Source organism: Myotis nattereri (assembly GCF_964212035.1).
Source record: "Myotis nattereri genome assembly, chromosome: 3".
Classification (NCBI taxonomy): domain Eukaryota; kingdom Metazoa; phylum Chordata; class Mammalia; order Chiroptera; family Vespertilionidae; genus Myotis; species Myotis nattereri.
The window spans coordinates 68,747,458-68,770,157 of NC_138077.1; the positions used below are offsets into that span (position 1 = coordinate 68,747,458).

General features: G+C 40.4%; 1 pseudogene across 1 annotated transcript in view; it reads left to right on the forward strand.

The window, feature by feature from the left end:
• The window catches only part of LOC308515370 (GPN-loop GTPase 1-like), a 38,663-nt pseudogene extending 23,338 nt beyond the window's left edge, over positions 1–15,325 (forward strand). The window contains exons 2-3 of the transcript in view: positions 13,932–14,231; positions 14,587–15,325. The product of the transcript in view is annotated as a GPN-loop GTPase 1-like (transcript). The remainder of the gene's footprint in view (positions 1–13,931; positions 14,232–14,586) is intronic.
• Positions 15,326–22,700: the final 7,375 nt, after the last annotated feature.

The following is a 22,700-nucleotide window of genomic DNA, read 5'->3' on the forward strand; positions in this document are numbered from 1 at the left end:
CTTCAAAGTTGAGTTTAGTTCTTACCTAAGTGACGCAGTCAACTCAAGCATGAATGGATTGTAAATTAGATTCAATACAAGTTTCTTTTTCTCTCTCTAGTATTTACAGTATTGTCTTCCTTATTTTATAGGTTTTGAATTTTAACCCACCTGGAGTTTGAGTCAAAGCTTTTAGGCTTAGGATTGGATTTGAAAGGATAAGGGGGGGGGGGGCTCCCTTTTACCCATTGGAGTGATGTGGGAAAACCTGACATTCTTGTCCTGTTTCTTTCAAGTTTCAGAGAGAAAAAATAATTTTATTAAATCCAAAATGTGGTGTATGATAGACTAATTCTTTAAGGCAAGGTAATCGACATAGAACTAAGTTATCAGTGTTAGTTCTTTATTAACATTGATAAGGGTAAGGTCTAATATCTGGTCTATATCTGACACTGAACAAGAATGCTTATTGACCTGTTGACATAGAAGTGTGTATTAATTTGGGGGACTTACTTGGCATAATTAAGCTATCAGAACGCGCGCGTGTGTGTGTGTGCACGCGCGTGCGTGTGTTTGTTAATTTAACCTATTGTATTGATTATCCATTACTGGATAATAAACTATTACAAAATTTAGTGGCTTATAACAATGTTTTATTATGTCTCATGATTCTGTGGTTTGGCTGTGGAATGCGTAAGCTGCTCTTGCTGGCACTGCTCAGAGGGGTCTGCTGCGCTGGAGTTGAAGAGCCTAGTCCTCATCTACTCTATCTCTGAGATGGCTGACAGCTGGGACTTTTCTCTCCAAAGGATCCCATTATTCCGTAGACAGCCTGAGCTATTTTTCATGGCGGCAGGATTTATTCTCAAGAGTTAAGGAGGATGCCAGATATTTTGTGGCATAGGCTTAGAATTGGCACAGCATTATTTTTGACACATTTTTTGGTCAATGAAGCCAAACATTCAGTATGGATACAAAGGTAGAGAATATAGATGTCTCCTCTTGATGGGAAGAGCTACAAGGTTGCCTTGCAAAGGATCATAGGAAAGATTATTATCATTCTTTACAATCTTCCTTAAAGACTCATGGCGTTGCAGAAATGCATTAGGGTTAAACAGTTTCAGAAGAAATGCTAAAGGGACATTAGGAATGCAGGCTTCTGATGCAGCATCCAGGCACCATTCCTGGAGGTGATGTGTGCTTTTCTCCTGGCTCTTTGACAAAAGATACCACAGGGGAATCTGAAAATAAAAATCAATCAACCTCATTCACATCCCCAAAAAATTCCATAGAGGTTTTAGGTTAATATTTTTTTATTTGTGAATTTCTAAGTTTTAAATCAGCCACCGTGCAAATGTTCCAGAGAGCAAATGAAATAGTATAATTTTCAATCATTAAAACATATGGCCTATTAAAGATGAATTGTTCTGACTAATAGACAACATTAAGATTCAATGGTCATCCTGATAGAGTGCAAAAGGCACATTGAGCTTTCAATGTCTGGCACTGCTGATTATATAAAGCCAAGAGCTGAGTACCTTGACAGACTGGAATGTCCTTTCTGCCCAAACCAGTTAGATATGTCTATATTTGGAATTCACCTACCATTACTTCCTTTTCTAAAAGCCAATTCCTTGACCTTTTATAAGAGGAAAGAAAAATACAGTGTCATTGCATTGGCTTAAAGATATTTTGAATATTTTCTTAAGGAAATAAAACAGCAAAAGAGAAGGTTGGAGGTTGGCAGAGTTTTGAAGCGTGTGGTTGTGGTGAGTGTTGGCATGGGAGTCATAATTTTGTGTTTTTGCTTTTTTTTTAGAACTAAATTCTTCAACCCGATACCCCTTAAATCCTAAGTGCTGGATTGCGCTCCTGTTGTATACAGGAAAATTGAGACCACTGACGTAGAACGTGTGGTGGTGGTGACTGGAGGAGAGAGAAGAAAGCTGGCTTTTTTGTTGTTCTAGGAGGGAGGCAGGAAGAGAATAGGAAAAAAAGCAGAATTGGATTCAGCTATAGTGTCTTCTTAGTTCCTTTCCCCAAATAAGGTGTGAAGGCCATTTTACACACAGAAGTGTGATGCAGCAGTCCTCGTGTGTGCAGGAGGATTTATTTCAGGAGTCCAACCTAAGTTTTGAGGTCAAATATCTGCTTTAGATGATTAGTTCTACCTGCTGTGGGATATTGAGCAGGTTATTTAAATCCTTTTGGTCTAGAGATAATAAATTGTAATAATATCTACCTCAAGAGCTGCTAGGAGAATGAAGTAAGAGACTTATAACAGTACAGTAACTGGCTCCACTGAATTTTAAATAACTGGAAACCACACTTACCAGCTATAATTAGATATTAAAATTAAACCCCCATACTTTAGAAATGATAAAGACAAAAATAGTCTAAAATGAAAGTATTAAAAAGGACTTATGATGTATTATAGCAAGTATATTTATGTATGTTTTTCAAATTTGTATTTATTTTGAATATAAATCTTCATCTCTCCGATTTTTATTGCTTAGTAACATTAGGTTAACGAAAAGGAAAACATAAAATTATTCTACTCTTCAAATTCTGAATATCACAGTCACCCACCTTGAAAAGTGATTTTTATGTTGGCCAGTTGTCTGCTATAAAGGGCATACACAGTCATACAGGGTGGAGTGAGTTACTTAGTTTGTCAACTGATTTTAGATCCCATTCATTTCTTTTTTTTATTTTTTTAAATATATTTTATTGATTTTTTACAGAGAGGAAGGGAGAGACATAGAGAGTTAGAAACATCAATGAGAGAGAAACATCGATCAGCTGTCTCCTGCACATCTCCTATTGGGGATGTGCCCACAACCCAGGTATATGCCCTTGACCGGAATTGAACCTGGGACCTTTCAGTCCGCAGGCTGACACTCTATCCACCGAGCCAAAGCGGTTTCGGCCCATTCATTTCTTAGGAAGAGATTTATTCACTTCTTGATCACATTTCAGCTCTTTTGTAATTGTCTAGGGTAGGATCTTTTAGCTGCTGCTTTATCTTAGTTTTATAAAACATAAAGGGTTTTTTCTATAACCCACATCACCTCACTGTTAGGTTGGTAGCATGGGAGTCTTTCTAAGGGCTACTAAAATTCCTGGTTTTCTCTTATACTATAGCCTTGTAACTCTCACAAAGTATATTCCTCACAAGAAAGTTTCTCTCTTCAATATCTCTTTTATTCTTACTTGTATTTTCTGATCACTTTACCCCATAAAAAATGACATTACCAAGACAGAGAATGAAATCACAGCCTCTTAGAAAGTTTCTCTTTCAGAGATGGTTTATAAAAAGTAGTGAAAGTAGGTTTGGATCTGAAGTGGGGTTTTGACTGGATCTACTTATTCCATCTGAAATTATGAACCAGTTCCTCACCTCTGCCCTTAATCTCCATCATCTGATTACATGAGCCCAAATTCATACAAGAGAAGAATCTTCTAGGAGGAAGTTTAGGATTAATGTTCCTCAGGGAGAAATAGTAAGATGAAGATGTCAGCATGGTGCCTGGCCAAGGACCTTCAGCTGCTTCTTATTAAGAAGTGCCTAGAGCAAAAGCTAAGAGGCTTGTTATCATGAAAGAATGTTTAGTATTTGGACAGGCCTATGTTTGGAACTTATGTTTGAAGGTCCACATAGAATTGGGGACACTGATATTTTCCTCAGCTCTGTGTTGAATTATGTGTGGTTTTGACAAAGAAGGGTTGTTTTAGCTATGTAGTGCTGCAGAGCAAGCCACCCCAAAATAGTGGCGTAAAGCAATGACAGCAATTCTTTTGCTCACACTTCTGCAATTTGGGCAATGTTGGCAGAAATCATTCATTGCCTCTCAACTAGGTGTCAGCTCCAAAACTGGGGGTTGGAATGATTTGAAGGTCTCTCCTTTCACACATCTAGCAATTGATGCTGGTTGTAGGCTATAACCTTAACTAGGGCTGCTGATGGAAACACATGGCTTCTCCAGGTACCTTGTGATTCCTCACAAGATGGTGGCTGGGGTCCAAGTACTAGGGTCCTAAAGGGGAGAGCCTTGAGAAAGCTGTATGCTTTCTGTGTTCTAGACTTTGAAGTCACAGAGCATCACTTCTGCCTTACTCCATTGCTTGCAGCAGCCATAAGCTACCCAGGTTCAAGGTGAGGGAAAGAAGAATTTATTTCTCATTGGGGGAGTGGCAAAACCCTGGAAGAGCATGTGGGACCAGAAGTCATGCTGTGGCCAGTTTTGGAAAATACCATCTTCCGTGAAGACTCATGGCGTTGCAGAATGGCATTAGGGTTAAACAGTTTCAGAAGAAATGCTAAAGGGACATTAGGGATGCAGGTTTCTGATGCAGCATCCAGGCGCCAGTCCTAGTGGTGATGGTGCTTTTCTTCTGGCTCTTTGACAGAAGATACCACAGGGGAGTCTGATTAAAAAAAAAAAAAAAAAAAAGCAAACAGAAAAGAAATTATGCTAGTCTTAAAACCAGCAGTCCAGGAAACACTGACTTTTTGAGGCAATTATGCAAGTAAAGCCTTGGACATGTGTATATCAATGCTAATGTGAACTCATTTGTGCCATAGGCTGGTAAGGCCTAGAGCAATGCAGGCTAATGAGAACATCCAACAATCACAACCAATAACTCTAATCCAGTATGATTTTACACCAACTACTTTGTTTCTCAATATGCAATTATTTTGTTTCTCCCTGCATCCATCTTCAAATTGAGTCACTCAAATTGAAATCAAAGAATATCAAATCCTTTTAAAGTCCATAAGCAGTTGTCTTTGGTACTATAATTTAATAGAAATTCATACATAACTTGTTACATTTCTTATTTGAAGAACTGGTTTATGTTAGAACTGCATTCTCTTCTTGTCTCTTGTCTATTTGATTTGTGTAGACATTAGATCTTCCTTTAACTGGTTCACTTCTCAGGAGATTTCAGAGAAACTTGACTTGTTTTATGCTGGTCTGACTATTGGTATACATTAAATTTCAAGTGCTTTTATTTTTGATAAAATTCCAAAGCACTGAATCCACATGATAACGTTCGCTGTTCTTGATTGATTTCCTCACTTCCCTAAAGCAGTCATTGGCAGGCTTGGCAGTCAGACTGTACCTCTACTAACTCACCTCCCAGTTTCTCTTCCTCTTTATTAACAGGCTATATTGAACAATGTCAGAACCAATGCCAAACCTTTGTGTGTCAAATTATTAACTTTTCTCTCTGCCACGGCTCTTCCCTACCTGTGCTTCTATGCTTTTCACAAGCAACTCTTGCAGTATTTTGCCCTTTGCCCTTCATGACTTCTTTCCCTTAATAATCTATTACAAGGAAGCTTAGAAAGCCTTTTGAAAGATCTGAGAAATTCAGACCTACTGGGTCACTTATATAGTGTGCTATGATTAGATCTTACTCAAAATAGGAGCAACTTAATAGATTAGGGATACACCTTTTTTTTGAGAGTTGGGTTTTTCTGACTCTGTAAACTTTATACTACGGGCATACTAGTTTTCTTTTCATTAAAGTCTCAATCAGTTTACCCAAGAATAGAAATTAGTTAGGAAGTAATTTCTTAAATTTCTTTTGGACCCTTCCAAAATAATTTTATATTATGTGTCATATTAATGGCAGTTTTCAGAAACACTAATTGTGAGTTTGAGTTGCAAAATGTATAATATGATCTGACATAGAAATTCATCATAAAGACTAGAAATACATATATGAATTTATTCCCATGTACCTGCTGACCCAAGTTGGCTCAAGTTTAACATATTTACGTTTATTAAGTGTGAAGGTTAATTTTATTTGTCAGCTTTACTGGGCCACAGGCTTCCCAGATATTTGGTCAAAAATTATTCTGGGTGTTTCATGTTGGCGTTTTGGGGTGAGATTAACATTTAAATGGGTTGACTGACTCAAGTAGACTGACCTCTGTGAAGTGAGTGAACTCCATCCAGTCAGGTGAAGGCCTGAATAGAATAAAAAAGCTAACCCTCCTCCGAGTAAGAGACAACTCTTTCTGCCGAACTGCCGTTGAACTGGGGCATTGGCTTTTTTGCTGCCTTCAGACTTAAATTGAAACAGCATCTCTTCCCAGGAATTTAGCCTGCCAGCCTTTGGACTGTAACTACATCGTCGGCTCTCCTGGTTCGCAGACCTGTGCACTCAGACTGGAACTGGACCATCAGCTCTCCTGCATGTTCAGCTTGCTGACCACTTCTGCAGCTCTTGGGGCTTGCTTGCCTCAATAATCATGTGAGCCAATTCCTTCTAATAGATTAATACATAGAATTACATGTGCATCCTATTGGTTCTGTTTCTTGGGAGAATCCTGACTAACACACTAAAGAGCCTTACAGTTGAAACTACAATTGTGAAAAATCTCATTTATTCCTCCTAACAACCTCATGAGTATATGCAGTTTAAGAAATAAATCTAAAGCTGAAAGAGGTTAAAAGACTCTTTTAAGATAATACTGACAGATAGTAAAAGGTCGGCTTGTGATACAAATGAGGAAAATTCAAAAACTATTATTCTCCCCACCAAGGTGGCACTCGTCTGGGGGAAAAGGTAGCCTGGTTGTTCCTGTCAGTGCTGACCACCTGCAACGGGTCTCACCTGCAGACAGGTGAGGCAATCACAGGGCTCTCCTGGGGGCCTAGGATGGCACAGTGAGGGCTCCATCATGGACTAGGTGAGATTGAATCCAAACTGGATCAGGTAGTCTACACCTGACATGCTACCTGTGGTCCCAGCACCTTTTCAAGTCATGGAAAGGGAATACTAAATCCAATATTGCAGTATAAAAGGTGAATGTTAGCAGGGATTCTGGAGGGCTTTATCCACAGAACCACAGGGGATACAGGCCTTTACATAGCTAAGCATACTAACCAAGCATGGCCAGCTTTCTCAGGGTGCCTCCCATTAATAAAAAAAAGAAAGAGGAGTGGGTGGCCATATCTGGCACAAGGATACCAAGTTGACCAGGCAAAGAGCCCACGGGACAAGCAAACTCTGCCTGCCTTGTTCAGTGTCATCAAGAAATGAGAAGGGTTCCTAGAAGCCAAGAAAGGTTAACTTTACCCAAATCAAAGACTAACTCAATTACAGGGACCACTATGACTGATAAGGAGATGGTATTACCCAGATCCTGTCTGTCAGGGAAGGAGACTGGGAGGGAGGCCTGGCAATGTGTCAGATCCTGCCTCAGGTATGCCCCCTGCTTCTACCTGTCCCAGCTCCTCACTGCTGGGGCCCTAGCAGGTCCCTGCTGCCACTGGCTCTGACTGAATTCTGAGGCTTCTCCTCAAGCAGGAGTGTGCCTCACTCTGGAATGGGCTTTAGGATTATGTTCTATTACTGAGCCCAGGATCCGGCGGCACACTCCATAGCGAAGTCACAGGGCTGCTGGATTTGTCCCAGATCCCTCCCTTCTTCCCAACTCCCTTTCTTGGGTCACAGTCTTTCTCTGTTCCTTAGCAACTCTGGCTGCAAAACTTACTTTTATCCTAGTTCTTCAATTGCTGAGCTCTCAACAGCCCAATGGTGGCTCAGGCTTCTACTTCACTTTCCATTACACCTTGAATTTGGAATCGGATAAATTTTATTTCTATCTGACCTGCCTCTCCGTTGATTCTAGACCAGGGACACTGGGCTGAGCTTGGGTCTCAGGAGCTGCACTTGGAGGAGGAAAGGGGATGGGGTCATCCTACGCAGGGGCCAAAGGGAATAGGATCTAATGTCTAGAGGAGTTGGGGCTGAATTGAAACTAGAGTGAGTTCAATATATCGATTCAGAGGGGTGAGGGTTATAATATCAGCAACTCAGAACAGGTGATATTACAGGTCCGGTAGACAGAGTCTGACTGGCTCTGCTGAAAATCGGTGCCCTGGAGGCGGAAGGCTTTGTGGAGGGCAGCAGAGAGCTGTGCCTTCTGTTGGGGTGAGGTGTTAAGGCATACCCTTGGATCATACAGGTTAAGTCTGTGCTTCACATTTTCTAGCTGTGACCTTTGGTAAATGATGTAATTCCTCTGCTTTCGTTTGTCTGTAAACTGCCAATAATAACGCTTGCTCACAGTCTGTTACGGGGATTACAGACATGTCCTGCATAAGTGCTCATCATATGGTCCTTCTCAGTACAGCTCTATTATCAGTTGCATGGCCTTGGGGAAATCATTTCACATTTTTTGGGCTTTAGTGTCATGTCCAATGAATGAAGAGGTCAGATTAGATCATCTCTAAATCTTCATGCATCTCAAATATCCTAGAATCTAATCTAAGTTCCTACTTGGCAAAGGAGTCTTGCTTTTTAAAATTTTTGTTTATTGGGGTGACATTGGTTAATAAAATTATATAAATTTCAGGGGTACAATTCTAGAATACCACTTATCCCCCCCCCTTTAACTTATTTTTCAGATGATCTTGCAGCCACTCTGCAACTCACACCCAAACCCACAAATTAGATAAAAGCTCATTATTTTTTTAAAAAAGCTCATTATTTTTTTAAAAAACACACTTCGAAGCGTTAGAGCCCGCATATATGTTTAAATAAGTCAAATTTGCTCTCCCTGCAGAGTGCTTTTCATTATTCTTTTTCATTAAAATAAAAATCCCTCTGGTTGACTTTCTAAATGTGTTTTTGTTAGGTTTCAGCCTGTTGTTAACCATTTTCAACTGCAAATTAAACTCTGTCCTCCTAAAGCTGAATGTTCTGCTACCCCCTGAGCAGTCACCCATGATGATGATAGAGTGGGCACTTAATATGCTAACTAATAATAATATAAAATCTAATGTGCAGTGATCTGCTCAGTGAAGTCTGTCACACAATTCCTTTATCAGTGATTTTCACTATAAAATTCTGCATTGAGAAGGGAGGGTTAAAACCCTGCCCAGCAAATGTCTGCAAACTACAGACTGTGGTAAATAGGGTATCTAATACCCAGAAAATGAATATGCAGACTCCAGAAAAGCATATGCAATGAAGGGAAATGGACTCTCTGATTAGAAAGCTAGTAGCAAAGACCATATAGAACTAATTTGCAATAGAAAAGAATAAATGTAGTTGATTTCCTCCCTAGGACAAATTGCACTTGGATGTAATTTTTCCTGTTCTTTATTTCAAAAGCAAAGTCAAGGGTTTCCTGTTCCTTTATGTTCCATAAACCAAGTCATTCAGATAAGCAGCCCTTTGCTCTATCAACTAATTACTTTCTGATTTGCTTTGATCTATTATTCAGGCAGTAAATCCCAGCTTCATTGCACCCAGGATGTAAAACTCAAATGTAATCACTGTTGCAAAAGGAGATAACATAGAGTTGTTGATTTGAAAGAGACATTTCCTTTAGTTCAAGAAGTGTAGTATGTGACACACACACTTTCCATGTCATTCAGGCAGTTGGCCTTGCTGCAATGGCTTTTTTTTTTTTTTTTTTTTTTTTAACTAGAAAACAATCATTGTAGTCATGAAATAGAGTGTTTTTTTTAGTGTGGCTTATGAAATCAGTATTTCATAGTCAAATCTTCACATACATTATCAATTTGCTTACAAAGTTAAGTTACTTCGCTTTGATTCAACTACATTCAAAATATTCTTGCATAGGTTATTAATTTTTTCCTGAACAAATTTAGTTTATAAATTAGAATTTCTTTACAATCTATTAAATCCATATCAGTCAATATGTACAAATCCCAAAGAGCCATCTGTGAGAATGTTAAAAGCTGTCGTCATTATGTTTACTTCAATCTTTGTGAAAGCACGTCAATATCCATTTGGCTTTGGGGAAAAAATATTTTTCCAAAATTCCATGTGAATAAGAGTTTGAACTCTTCAAATTATTTTATAAACAAACAAACAAAAAATTCTGACTACTGCTTTTTTTAAATCCATTTTTTTATTGTATCATTCATCCTCTCTCTTCTTAGTTTCCCTCTGCATATCTCCATATCTCTGTTTATTCTATGCTCTAGACTGGTTTGGGGCATGAAAGGAATTCTGCAAGACACCAATTTCAAAGCATTTGGATTTTTTTTTTCATGAGATTTTCTCTTTTAGACACTCCCTGGATAGCTTTTAAGATTCTAGGAACACTAAGAGAGCAGTCAGTCTTACTAGATTAGCTCTTCATTAAGTAATGCTTTAATGTACACTACTCAAGCTCTATCACGTGGCCTTAGAAATCGTTGATCATCTGAACTATCTTTTCTTGTGCTTCTTAAGTAATTTACTCTCTTCCGTCCCCCTCCATGCTACTCCCCGCCCCATATAGCAACTTTTCCCCTAGATTTAATCTAGTTTCCTAAGTTATCTGTGTTACTCTAAAGTATCAGGAATTTGGCTCAGAATAAAACTGCCATTTTACTACTACATTGTTTGACCTGGCAAATGCTTGGGAACAAGGTAAATTTTGGCTTCATTTTTGGGAGGTGGAGATTTGATAATAATTAACTTTCTTGTTAACCAGAAGGCAGTGAGGAATTTGAAAGCCATGGTACCTGTTGTATGAACTGGCAAGCAGCCTTGTCACTTATTCCTTTATGAGAAGAAAAAAATGATTAAATTGTCTTCTGATCTTTTCTATATTGAAAGGGTTCCCGGATTATAAACCAATTGGAAGGATCTGGTGCAGCACAAATAAAACTGTGGGTGTTTTATTGGTCTTGGCTTCCTAAAAGCAGAATTATATGACTTTGTAAATAAGGTGGTTGGTATTTAAAGTCAATGTTGCTCTCACAAAAATTAATGAGTATTCAAACTTTCACTGATGAAACCTGACCTAATTTCAGTTGCTTTCAAAGTTCAAATTAAAGTGCTTTTAGAGTTGCCTTGCCTGCTTTCTTAGTACCAGGGCTCATTTTTCTAGAAACTTGATTTTAAACTCTTTGAACCAACTTTCTCATTAGTAAAATGGGAACATATAGTTTCTGCCCATTAGGTGGTAATAGGATTAAGTGAGATTATATAAGTGAATCAGGTGTGTTAATGTGTGTAAAATATTTTGGGCAGTGCTTGATACATAGCAAGCACTTGATAGATATCAGCCATCATTATCATCATCACCATTATCACCATCTATGTCATTTGGCATCTGATGAGTTTGATTCTGGAAATAAATTGCTCATCTAAACTTTAGGCATTGAAGAGTGGGAGACTTACCAAGATTGTACGTTTAGTTTTCTACCATCAGCTGAGTCAACCTAAGAATGTGTTCACAGTCCCAAGCACTCTTAAACCTTCCTTCTAAGTAGAAGAGAAATACTATTAACTGTGATAGGGCTGTATGTTAAGAGAAAAGCTACCTTTATTCATCCATTTTCCCAAGTTTTATTTTCCATTGACTTGTATAAAGTAGAACAATGGCAGAGCTTTCCCAGATTCATTTGGCCCACTTCCATTTTCTAAATTGAGTATTCTTGAATATTTTTATTAAATCAAAATCTCCTAATTACACAGTCTCTGTAAGAGCTTATAAAGTATGGGCTACTGCAAAAATGCTTTTGATGGTGGCCCTTGATTTTCTCCTATTTTGACCACTCTTTTAATGTTTTTCAAGGCTCTATTAAAGAAATATTCGATGCACATTGCGAAATTTATCAGATCACAGCAAGCATTACTTCTGATGGTGGGTACAGTGCATTTGAGAGTTGAAGCAGGGCTGAAATCTATCTAGCTCTGACAAAGCGGTGACACTTGCTGATGGATGTGGCAGAGCAGTAGCTCGCTTGGGTGACCTACCCTCTACTAACTGTACAAATAAACAGAAAGAAGAGCTTACATAATGGACACTCTCTGCATGTAATGCAGAGAGTGTCCATTATGTGCAAGTTAATCTACATCAGAAAAGCTAATTTATAGCATTTTGTAGATGTATTACCTATTTAAACTTAATTAACTCTGAGATATGAAGTCTCTGAGGTAGACACCATTTTTCTTCCTGTTTACAGATGAGGAACTGGAATTGCAGAATAGTTACACACCTTGCTTGGGATACCCAGCTAGGAAGAGGCAGAATTGGGACTCGAAGCCAGGAAATGTGGCTCTTTATCACCGTGCTGGTTAATTCAAGCTGCTGTGTGAATATCACTTATTCATTTAAACAAAACAAAACTGAAGTTCAGGGAAGTGAAGTACTCTGTACTTGCCTTCCTTCCACCACACTCAGCTAAGGAGAAAAGTGTCATGTCACGCACATCAGTGTCTAATTATTTCTTGGTCAAGGGAAACAAGAAGCAGGTTTGGATACAGTTATGCTCCCCTGTGGTGGCTGGCCAGAGCCCTGCACGCTGTCCCAGGTGCACTGAGGCCATGAAGGTGCTCAGGGAAGTGCGAGGGACCAGTGAGGACTCTGTCTGAAAGTACACCTGAAACATGTTTGCACTCCTCCCAGAACACCTGCTGGCTGAGGAAATCTGGCGAAAGATTCAACAGATGAACTGAGCTGATTTTCTGAGGCCATGATCCTTGCTGGGCTCCTCTTCTACCCGAGAAGGCGATCAGCATCCCCTTCCCTCCAAAAGTTGCCCGCTGAGGAAGCTTTTTCTGCAATGCTACTGGTCAGACCGTAACAAAGGTAGAATAGCGGAAAGAAGAGGGCAGACAGGAAAAGGGAACAAAAAGGAAGCAAAAGAGAAGGAAGGGAGACTGGAAAGAGTAAAGAAGTCCAGTGCCTCTGCCGGAGAGGAGAATGGGCCTGCCATGCACCCAGGCTCGCCTGCTCTCTTGTTCCCTGGGAGAAAGCAGATTTCCTCCCCTCAAGCCTCTAAATCCCCCACCAGCCAAAATATTCATTTGAAAAATTAAATTATGTCTGAGGAGCCAGCACTCTCCAAAAGGCCCTGGAGATCAGAACAATCAGGATTTAAATTAATTGCTTAATGGGAAAAAACATTTTTGAGAACAATACTGATAATTTGCTAAAACTAGGGTATGTTTGTAACTCTTTGCAATGAATTGAATTGCTGGTTACAAGAATGAAGTCCTATAGAGAAATTGTGATTGAAATCCCCAAAGTTAAGTATTACTTCCTTAAAGGAATAGGTAATTAGTGAAGTATTGTGCATGTACAGCCAGTATTACACTCAGCACTTAATAATATACTGTCTCAAACTGTTTCCCAGTTGTTGCCTGTATGTTAGTCTTGTTTCCCTGAACTGGATCATAAACTTGGTGAGAACAAGTATTGAGTTACGTTCTTTCATTGATGTCTCCCACCATGCCTGGCACAGCCCTAAACGCACACCAATATTCAAAAGTTGATGGATGCTGATTGGAATAAATCCATGAGCCTAGAAAATTTTGGCTCTTTGAAATAAAATTTCTTTAATTATGTCAGCATGCCACAATCAGGGCACATTTCTCAGGAGAGCCAAAAAATGTTAACATATTATGTAGCTTGTTAAATGGAGTAGGGAATTTGAAAGGAGACATCCTATTTGAATGCAAAGAAGTTATAGATGACTTCACATCAGGAGCTCGCTGCAGAACAGTTGGATTTGGGTTTTGTTGATTTACCTACATTTTACAGACACTGACAATAGTCATTACACCTGGAAGGGTATGGAGAGCAGAGGACTACTGTGCTGCATGGTCACCCATATTCTCTGGACCTCTTTACTTCTCAAAAGTTTTGACTGTGATCTGTTCATAAAAAAGCAACGGAATAAAACAATACTTTACTGTAATCTATTTGTGAGTGACAAAAATAAAAGTATATACCATTATGTTTACTAAGTTGAAATTGACTTCTTCACTTCTGAGACATAGAAATAATAGCCTCTGCTCCAGAAACATTCATTCATACTTTCATATTTTCTGAGTAAGTCTTCCATTTAAAAACATTTAATGCATGTATAGTAACAATAGTGGGTTTTTTTTTTTCAAATGAATACTGAAGGTGAGTCCAAATTTCATATATGTTCACTTTAATTCCTTATGAAAGGTGACAGCGGTGGCAGCTGAGCCCAGATTTCAGGCATCTTTGGCCCCCAGTGTGTGTGTTGGTGTTGGGGGTGGCGAGACCTGGGAAAACCACCTTTGTACAGGACACCTGCATAGTTCTCCACCTTATGTGATCAATCTGGATCCCCTGTGCACGAAGTTTCCTTTCCTGCTATATTGGTGTGAAATTCATTATCTAGATTCATCTATAAACAATTTAAATCCTCAACTAAGGATCCATATATGGAATTGGGCCCAATGGTGGCATAGTGACCTCACTTAATCTCTTTGCTAGCAGATTTGATCAGGTGATGACATGTATTTTTATTTTTTAATTAAATCTTTATTGTTGAAAGTATTACATATGTCCTCCTTTTCCCCCCATTGACCCCTTTTACCCCGCCTTCCCCCATTCCCTGCCCCAGGCCTTCACCACCCTATTGTCTGTGTCCATATGTTATGCATATATGCATACAAGTTCTTTGGCTGATCTCTTCCCACCCACCCACCTCAGCCTTCCCACAGTCTGTTCAATGCTTCTACGTCTCTGGATCTATTTTGTTCAACAGTTTATTTTGTTCATTAGATTCCACATGTAAGTGAGACCATATGATACTTGTCTTTCTCTGACTGGCTTATTTCATTTAGCCTAATACTCTTCAGGTCCCTCCATGCTATCTCATTGATGAGAAGGACTCAAACATGTCTAAATATGTCCTGATTGACACACCTGGGTAGATTAAAGTATTCACCTGGCCAGTTTCTGGGACAGTCATCACTGAGGCCCTGCATTGTGCACAAAAGCAAGCTCCTTTTCATTGCAGTCATGAGTACACTGGCATCATTGAGCACAGCTTTGCAGTGGGATGGGTGAAGATTTGGAGGACCACCAAGTTGCCTTGAATCAAGAGACTACATACATCAATAACCTGGGTCATTCGATGAGCTTGGTGTTAGATTTACAGCTCATTCAGGGTGGTAGGTGCATCTGCTGTTCTGGGTACAGGCTTAAATGAACTCTTTGTGCAAGTCACCAGTGCTGTGGAAGAATATGAAAGGGAGTATCATTCTGAATATGGACATCCAAAGAAATCACTGGCCTGTGCTCAAAGCCAGCAGCAGAAAGAACAACTGGAGCGTCTTCAGGAAGATATGGGCTCTGTAGCTTTGGACACAGGAACTGTGACAGATGGCTTGTCTCCTGTGTCTGACCCTTCTGGCCTGACCTTTCCCAGGAGAAACTTGGATGAAGTGGAAGAGGAAGCAGACAGTGACACTGATGATACTGAGAGGAAAGCCATGGCACAGCAGTGTTTCAGAATTTTATGCAATACCAATGGTATGCTACTGGAAGAGAAACAATGAGTACTTTCTAGAAGTCCAAAAGTCTGGAACTCTGTGAAGGAACTATCCTTACCTCTCATTTTTGTTACTATCCTATATAATAAACAGCTAATATGCTAATGGTCATCATACCATCATGCCATAATGACCAATCAGCAGGAGGCTGCATGCGTAGTGAGGTGTGTGAGGGTGGCTGCAAAGGAGGTGGGAGGCGGGGCGCCTCCTCACACACAATTTCAATCGGGTGTTGGGTCCCTAGTAAAGAATAATTTTGTTCAGAATAACAGATTTTTCTTATTGGGGAAGTCTCCTGACTCAGATCAAGCCAAGGATAGAAAACATTTGGACCTGACAGGTAAAAGCTGATTCCCCTTGGCCTTTCCCTTGGATTTTTGCAAGAAAGGATATTCTGACTGCTCTTGGATGCTGGTATTCCTTCTAGCATAAAAATTCATGTTTTATCATTTGAACTCAAGTACTTTTGCTGCTGACAGATGGAATATGGACAGAACATATTGTTCACTTCAGATCTCTATTATTAGGCTGGATCTATAGCCTCTATTTCCCTAGCATCTTGCCCTTGACCCATGAGCTCCTCCTTTTAGCAGAAAGGGAGGTGGATAACATGAGCTTGTACAGAGTGGCAGTGGAGTCTCCTTGGCAACCAATCAATGTTAGTATGAAATGTCCTCATGCTGGGTAGCTCATTATAGGACACCAGGTTTGTTGAAGACAGTGGGCAAAATATAGAATTAATTAATCAGGAACCTGCTTTCGATGGTGACTTGGATAAAGAGTTTTAACTTTAATTTTGTTTAAGGCTGCTTGTCATAATTTCAAATAAGAAAACTATATAATTACAAATAGATTAACTTCTGTTGATCAGAGAGCTTTAAAGCCACATGTTCAAACCTGTCTCAGTGAGGAGGTGATGTTTACTAAAGTTTCCCCTGGACGCACACCTAGTAACTTAAGGCAAAGTATCCTTGGTGATTTGTTCAAAGGCCACGGGTATGGATCAGCTGTACATTCCATATATAACAGTCACGGTAAGAGTTTACCTGCCTCCTTTCTTCACTGTATCTTAAAATGTCGTACATTTCTCTTAAGGAATGTTATCCGTGCCTAATCTACTGGTATACTTCAATGGTTTGAACGTGTGGTCTCTGGACCATAAACATAAAAATAGGTATCACCTGGGAAATTGTTAGAACTGACACTGAAGACCTGACTCAGAAACTGGGAGTGGGGCCCAGCAATCTGTTTGGAGCACTGCTCTAACCCAGCGATCTCTAATCCCTGACTACTCAGGAGCACTGACCTCTTTTCCCTTAGATTGTCAAATAAAAAAAATGACAACAGCCAAAATGACAATAGTCCTACCCAGTGTGAATGAATCAACATTATACATTTTTTTTGTCAGATCAGCAAAAACATATTTTTTTGGTGTGCCAAAGGTTGGAAATTGATGTAACTCAGCCTGTGACAACTCCAGGTGAATCTCAGGGAGCAATTCTCTTGTGACTTGTTTTATCAGGGTACCCAGACTTTGACCATCTGGTGCCTAGTCTCCAATTTAATCATTCTAAAAATATAAGTGTTTTATTTTTTAAAAAAGGTGACAGTGGTGATGGAAGGCTAGAAAAATATAAACAAACCCACTCTACAGAAATTATAAGGTAACTAAGATCTGATTACAGATTATATTACTACTAGAGGTCTGATACACGAAATTCATGAAAGAGTAGGCTTTCCTTCCCCTGGCTGCCAGCACTGGCTTCCCTCAGGCACTTGGGACCTGGGCTTCCCTCCGACAGCAGCTATGCCCCTATGCCTGGAAGGACATCTGGAATGATGTCCGGTCTAATTAACATATTACCCTTTTATTATTATAGATAAATCAATTCCAGGTAATACTCTTAAGAAAAATCCCTCTATGCATTTGTCTATATCTGTTTCTCAAAACTCTTTCCCTCAGCTCTTCATATTACATTCTATATTCCAGGAACTTCAAATTGCTCAGGGCTCTTTGAGTATAACACATTTTTCTAGTTCATTAAAAACTAAAAAAGCTCGGCCTAAAATGCCCATCTCACTTTTCTTGCTAACTCTTTTCCTGGACAAACCCTCTGCAAAGCCCCTCTCCCTAAATTCTCAGATTAGATTTATTTTTCTTCTTTTCTTTCATTCTTATTTTCTTTCTTTCCTCTGACTAGCAGCACACAGAAAATGCTCTATAAATTTTGATAGTTATTGCTATTGTTGTTATTAAAGGGCTGAGAATTGAGTTCTTATGTGTTCTTAAGATAAGACATTTTTCAGTTCAGTGTTTTTCCAGATTGGGGAAGATATATGTCCTAAATATTTTTCCCTGACAGGATTTTGGAGGAAATAGGGTTATTTGAATTTTGGGCTTTGTGTATGTTAGAATTCTCAAAAATTTGAAAATATTATTACACTTGAAACATGGAATTTTATATGAGATATGAAATTTTATACCTAATGGAGTGTGAGGTTATTTAAAGGTAAAACACACACACAAACTTCATAAATGACTAAAAGCATTCTTTTCAAATCTTCAAAATATAGCACAGCCTCTTTTATTTTCTCAGAAGGAATAAATGATTCAAACAATCTGATGTAGTAGAAAGAGCCTGGAATGGAATTCAGGTGGCTTAAATTTGCCTTTAATTGGTTTGTGACTTTTGACAACCTGACTCCCTTCCTAGTCCCAATTCTATCTTGATTAGAGTAAGATTACCCAAAGGGAATTTAAACTACTCTTTAAATGCCCTCTGGTGTTACAATTTTATATTAAAACATGTTAAATTATCTAGTAAAAATGGAATATGTGAATGGAGGGAGGAACTGAAGAAGGAAGGATTAGAGTGGGGTGTGACTTTTTATGGAAAACAGGAAAGAAGTGAGTTCTTGCTGTCTTGAAGAAAAAAGTGATGGGAAGCTTTACAAACTAGAATATGAAGGTGAGCTGAACTGCTTCAATGTTTATTATTATTTTTCTTTTTATGTATCTCTTATTTTGGGAACTGGAGGAAGCAGAAGAGTCTACCAGAAGTCAAGCTCAGATTTGCAGACTCTAGTCAACTATGGTGAATGGTAAAGAGGAAGCTCTGCGGATAGAAATGGATTTCTGGAGTGGCAGGAGGTGTATGATGCCTGAGGGCTCTGTTTCCTTCCCTTACATCTTTCTGGGGGAAATATCCTAATCCTCCTTATATAAAGTACTAGAGGTCCGGTGCACAAAAATTTGTGCAATAGCGGGGAGGGGAGGGGTGTCCCTCAGCCTGGCCTGTGCCCTCTCACAGTCCAGGAGCCCTCAGGGGATGTCCAACTGCAGGCCTAAGCCACAGTCTGGCCTCCCTCTGCGGGAGGCTACCAGGCGGGATGATCAGGGGCTGGCGCAGGCTGGCGAGTGGCTGACCCTGACCCCCTGACCCATGATCGCCCCCTGTTCACTGCCCCCTCCCTCTTCCTGCTGGCACATGCCTTGGCTGGCCTGGTGCTACCTGCTCACCGGCCCCGCCCTCCACCAACCGGTTGTTCTGCTGTTCAGTCAATTTGCATATTACGTTTTTATTATATAGGACTAATGGCTCAGTGCACAAAATTTGTGCATGGGGGGTGTCCCTCAGCCCAGCCTATACTCTCTCCAATCTGGGACCCTTGGGGGATGTCTGACTGCCAGTTTAGGCCCGGATCAGGCCTAAATCGGCAGTCGGACATCCCTCTCGCAATCTGGGACCACTGGCTCCTAACCGTTCACCTGCCTGCTAGCCTGCTCATCCCAACTGCCCCCCCCCCCCCGCCAGCCTGCTCACCCCTAACTTCCCCCCCTGCTGGTCTGCTTGCCCCCAAATGGCCCCCTGCTGGCCTGATTGCCTCTAACTGCCTCTGCCGTGGCCCTACCACCATGGCTTTGTCTGGTAGGATATCTGGAAGGTCTCCCGGTCTAATTAGCATATTACCCTTTTTTAGTATAGATCAGTGGTTCTCAACCTTGGCTGCACATTAGAATCATCTGGGAATCTTTTTAAAATCCTGATTTCTGGGCCTCAACCTCAGGAAATTCTGTATTTTTGCTATGGGGTGAGGCCACAACATTAGTAACAAAGAAACAGAATTTCCAGAGGGTGAGGCCCAGAAATCAGGATTTTCAAAAGATTCCCAGGTGATTCTAATGTGCAGCCAAGGTTGAGAACCACTGGTATAGATAAAGGTCAGGTGCTTGGGTAGGGGCCAGCTGGTCTGCCCTGAAGGGGGTCCCAGATCAGGGTGGGGGTCCCCTTGATGGGCCTGCCTGGGTGAGGTGCCTAGGGCAGTTTGCAGGCAGGCCACGCCCCCATTGGGGTAGGGGAGTCTCTGCTGGGGGTGGAGCCAGCTTAAGTGAGGGGCTGAGGGCCGTTTGCAGGCCGGCCATGCCCCCATTGGGGTGAGGATCCCCACTGGGGGGGTGTGGTCAGCCTCTTTGAGGGACTGAGAGCTGTTTGCAGGCTGGCCATGTCCCCATTGGGTGCAGGTCCCCACTGGGGTCATGGACAGCCTGGGTGAGGGGCTGAGGGCCATTTTCAGGCTGACCACACACCCTTCAGGGTAAAGGTCCATGCTGGGGGCATGGCCAGCCTTTGCAAGGAGCTGAGGGCCCTTTGCAGGCTGGCCACATCCCCATCAGGGTGAGGGTCCCTGCTGGGGGGGCATTGTTGGCCTGGGTGAGGGGCTGAGGGCCATTTGAGGGCAGTTTGCAGGCCAGCCAAACCCACGGATTTGTCTAGAACCATAGTTGGCAAACTGGCTCACGAGCCACATGCAGCTCTTTGGCCCCTTGAGTGTGGCTCTTCCACAAAATACCATGTGTGGGCGTGCACATACAGTGCGATTGAAACTTTGTGGCCCAGGCGCAGAAGTCGGTATTTTGTGGAAGAGCCACACACAAGGGGCCATACAGCAGCAGTTTGCTGAGCCGAAGTTTGCTGACCATTGGTCTAGATCTAGAAGGACGTCTGGAAGGTCTCTGGAAGGTCTCTCAGTGTAATTAGCATATTACTCTTTTATTGTATAGATTATTTTCCCAGGACTGTTCCCCTTTTCTCACCTCCCAATCCTCATCTGACCTAATGTCACACATCCTTTTCTTCCTATTTACCTTGCCTTCAGGGTAGCAGATAAATGCGGCAGAATGGCCTTAAAAATAAATGTCGATTTCAAAAGTGTAATTTGCTAAAAATGGCTTTATCTTTTCTGTTTCTACATCTGTTGCATTTCCTTTTGAAGCATAGTAACCTCCATCTTGGGTAAAGACTGCTGTTTAAAATTTTAGTCTGCTATTCTGGCTTCTGTAAATGCTTGCTTGCTTAAATGATAGGGAAAAATAAGACTACTCCCATTCCAGAGAGGCCATAAACTATGCCCCAGACAGAGTTGTCAGTGCTGGCACCAGGCCAGGCCTTGAGATATGGTCTCACAGCCCTGTCCCAGCACACAGGACTTTTTCTCAGAAGGTCCGGAAGTCTCATTCCAAATTTGGGAGACAAAGAGCTGAAAAACGTATAAATAAGGAAGACTTACACCATATTGTGCCCCAGAATTTGAGAAGCAAGAATTCCTCTGGGCCCACTAGCACTAGCAAAATGAAAAGGACTCCAAATAAATTTGGCTTATTGATTAAGGCGTCTTCTGATTTACAATATAACACTTTTATATTGCAAGCTGAGAACATTTGAAGTGGTTTAATTTTAGTTTACATGTCTAGTAGCAGTAAAATATGAGATACTGCTTCAAGTTATAGAGAGGGATACAAAGTTTTTTTTTTTGTTTGTTGGTTTTGTATTATTGACCTGGTCCACAGAGGAGAAAAAAAATGGATAGGAATGTAGCATAACTCTTTCTTTCTTAAAAGGTAAATTCAACATTTTCTTCCATGCCCCCAATTCCTTTTTAAACTAATAACCAGAGAACATAAAATGGTATTCAATGTTCACAGAAAATGTCTTAAAATTTGCATGATGCTTTAGTTATTTATTGTTAATCCTCACTAGAGGATATGCTTTCATTGCTTTTTAGAGAGAGAGAGAGAGAGAGAGAGAGAGAGAGAGAGAGAGAGAGAGAGACATCAATTGGCTGCCTCCCATACCTGTCCCAGGGACTTAAACCCTTAACGTTTTGGTGTATGGGAGATGCTCCAACCAACTGAGCCACCTGGCCAGGGCTAATGCTATAGTTATTTTAAAGGAGAAAGATACAAAGGATATAAGAAAAATAACTTAAAATAAAGATGCATGTGAAGAGAGCTATATACATGTATATAGAATAGACCAGTGGGAAGTGGATATAATGACAGAATAGGTGTTTTCCAATCAGGAAAGATATATGCACCCCTATGTTCATAGCAGCACAATTCACCATAGCTAAGATTTGGAAACAGCCTAAGTGCCCATCAGCAGATGAGTGGATTAAAAAACTGTGGTACATCTACACAATGGAATACTACACCACGGTAAAAAAGAAGGAATTCTTACCATTTGCAACAGCATGGATGGAACTGGAGAGCATTATGCTAAGTGAAATAAGCCAGTCAGAGAAAGATAAATACCACATGATCTCACTCATTTATGGAATATAATGATCAACATAAACTGATGAACAAAAACAGATCCAGAGACAGAGAAGCATCGATTAGACCGTCAAACCTCAGAGGGAAGGTAGGGGAGGGTGGGGGTAAGGAGGAGAGATCAACCAAAGGACTTGTATGCATGCATATAAGCATCACCAATGGACACAGACAACAGGGGTGTGAGGGCATAAGTGTGGGGGGGAGGTGAGAGAGTAATGGCGGGATAAGGACACATATGTAATACCTTAATCAATAAAGAAATTTTAAAAAAAAATGAACGGGTGTTTTGCATCCAAATTGCTGTTAGTTTTCATTTCAATTTGGCAGATTATTTTTGCTGTGTGACAATGTTTATTTAAAAATCAGTTTTCTTATTTAATAATCAGGAATAACAATATTTATTTTACTGAGTTAGCAGTGAAATTAAATAAAATACTCATTCTGTAAATCTATAATGAGTCTCTGTAATGTTTACTAGTTTCTACTTTAAACACTTGTTTCTGGTCCTTATCCCACTTCTAAATCAATACTTTATCTTATGGCCACTGCCTTTTTCTACCTGTCATGTTCTTGATTCTCATCTTGAAACTGGAAGGAGACCAGAATATGCCACCCCACAATATGACTATAGGAAACTAGAGTACTCCACCCCCAAACATGCCTCTTTGGCATGAGGATTAATTTAAAGCTCTATTATTTGAGCTGATGATTTTGAGAAACAACACGCTTAGAAGAAGCTCCGCAAACAGAGTAGAAGTCACCCATTTGTAAAGATATTTCCCTTTCTGCACCAGGAAGAGAAGGA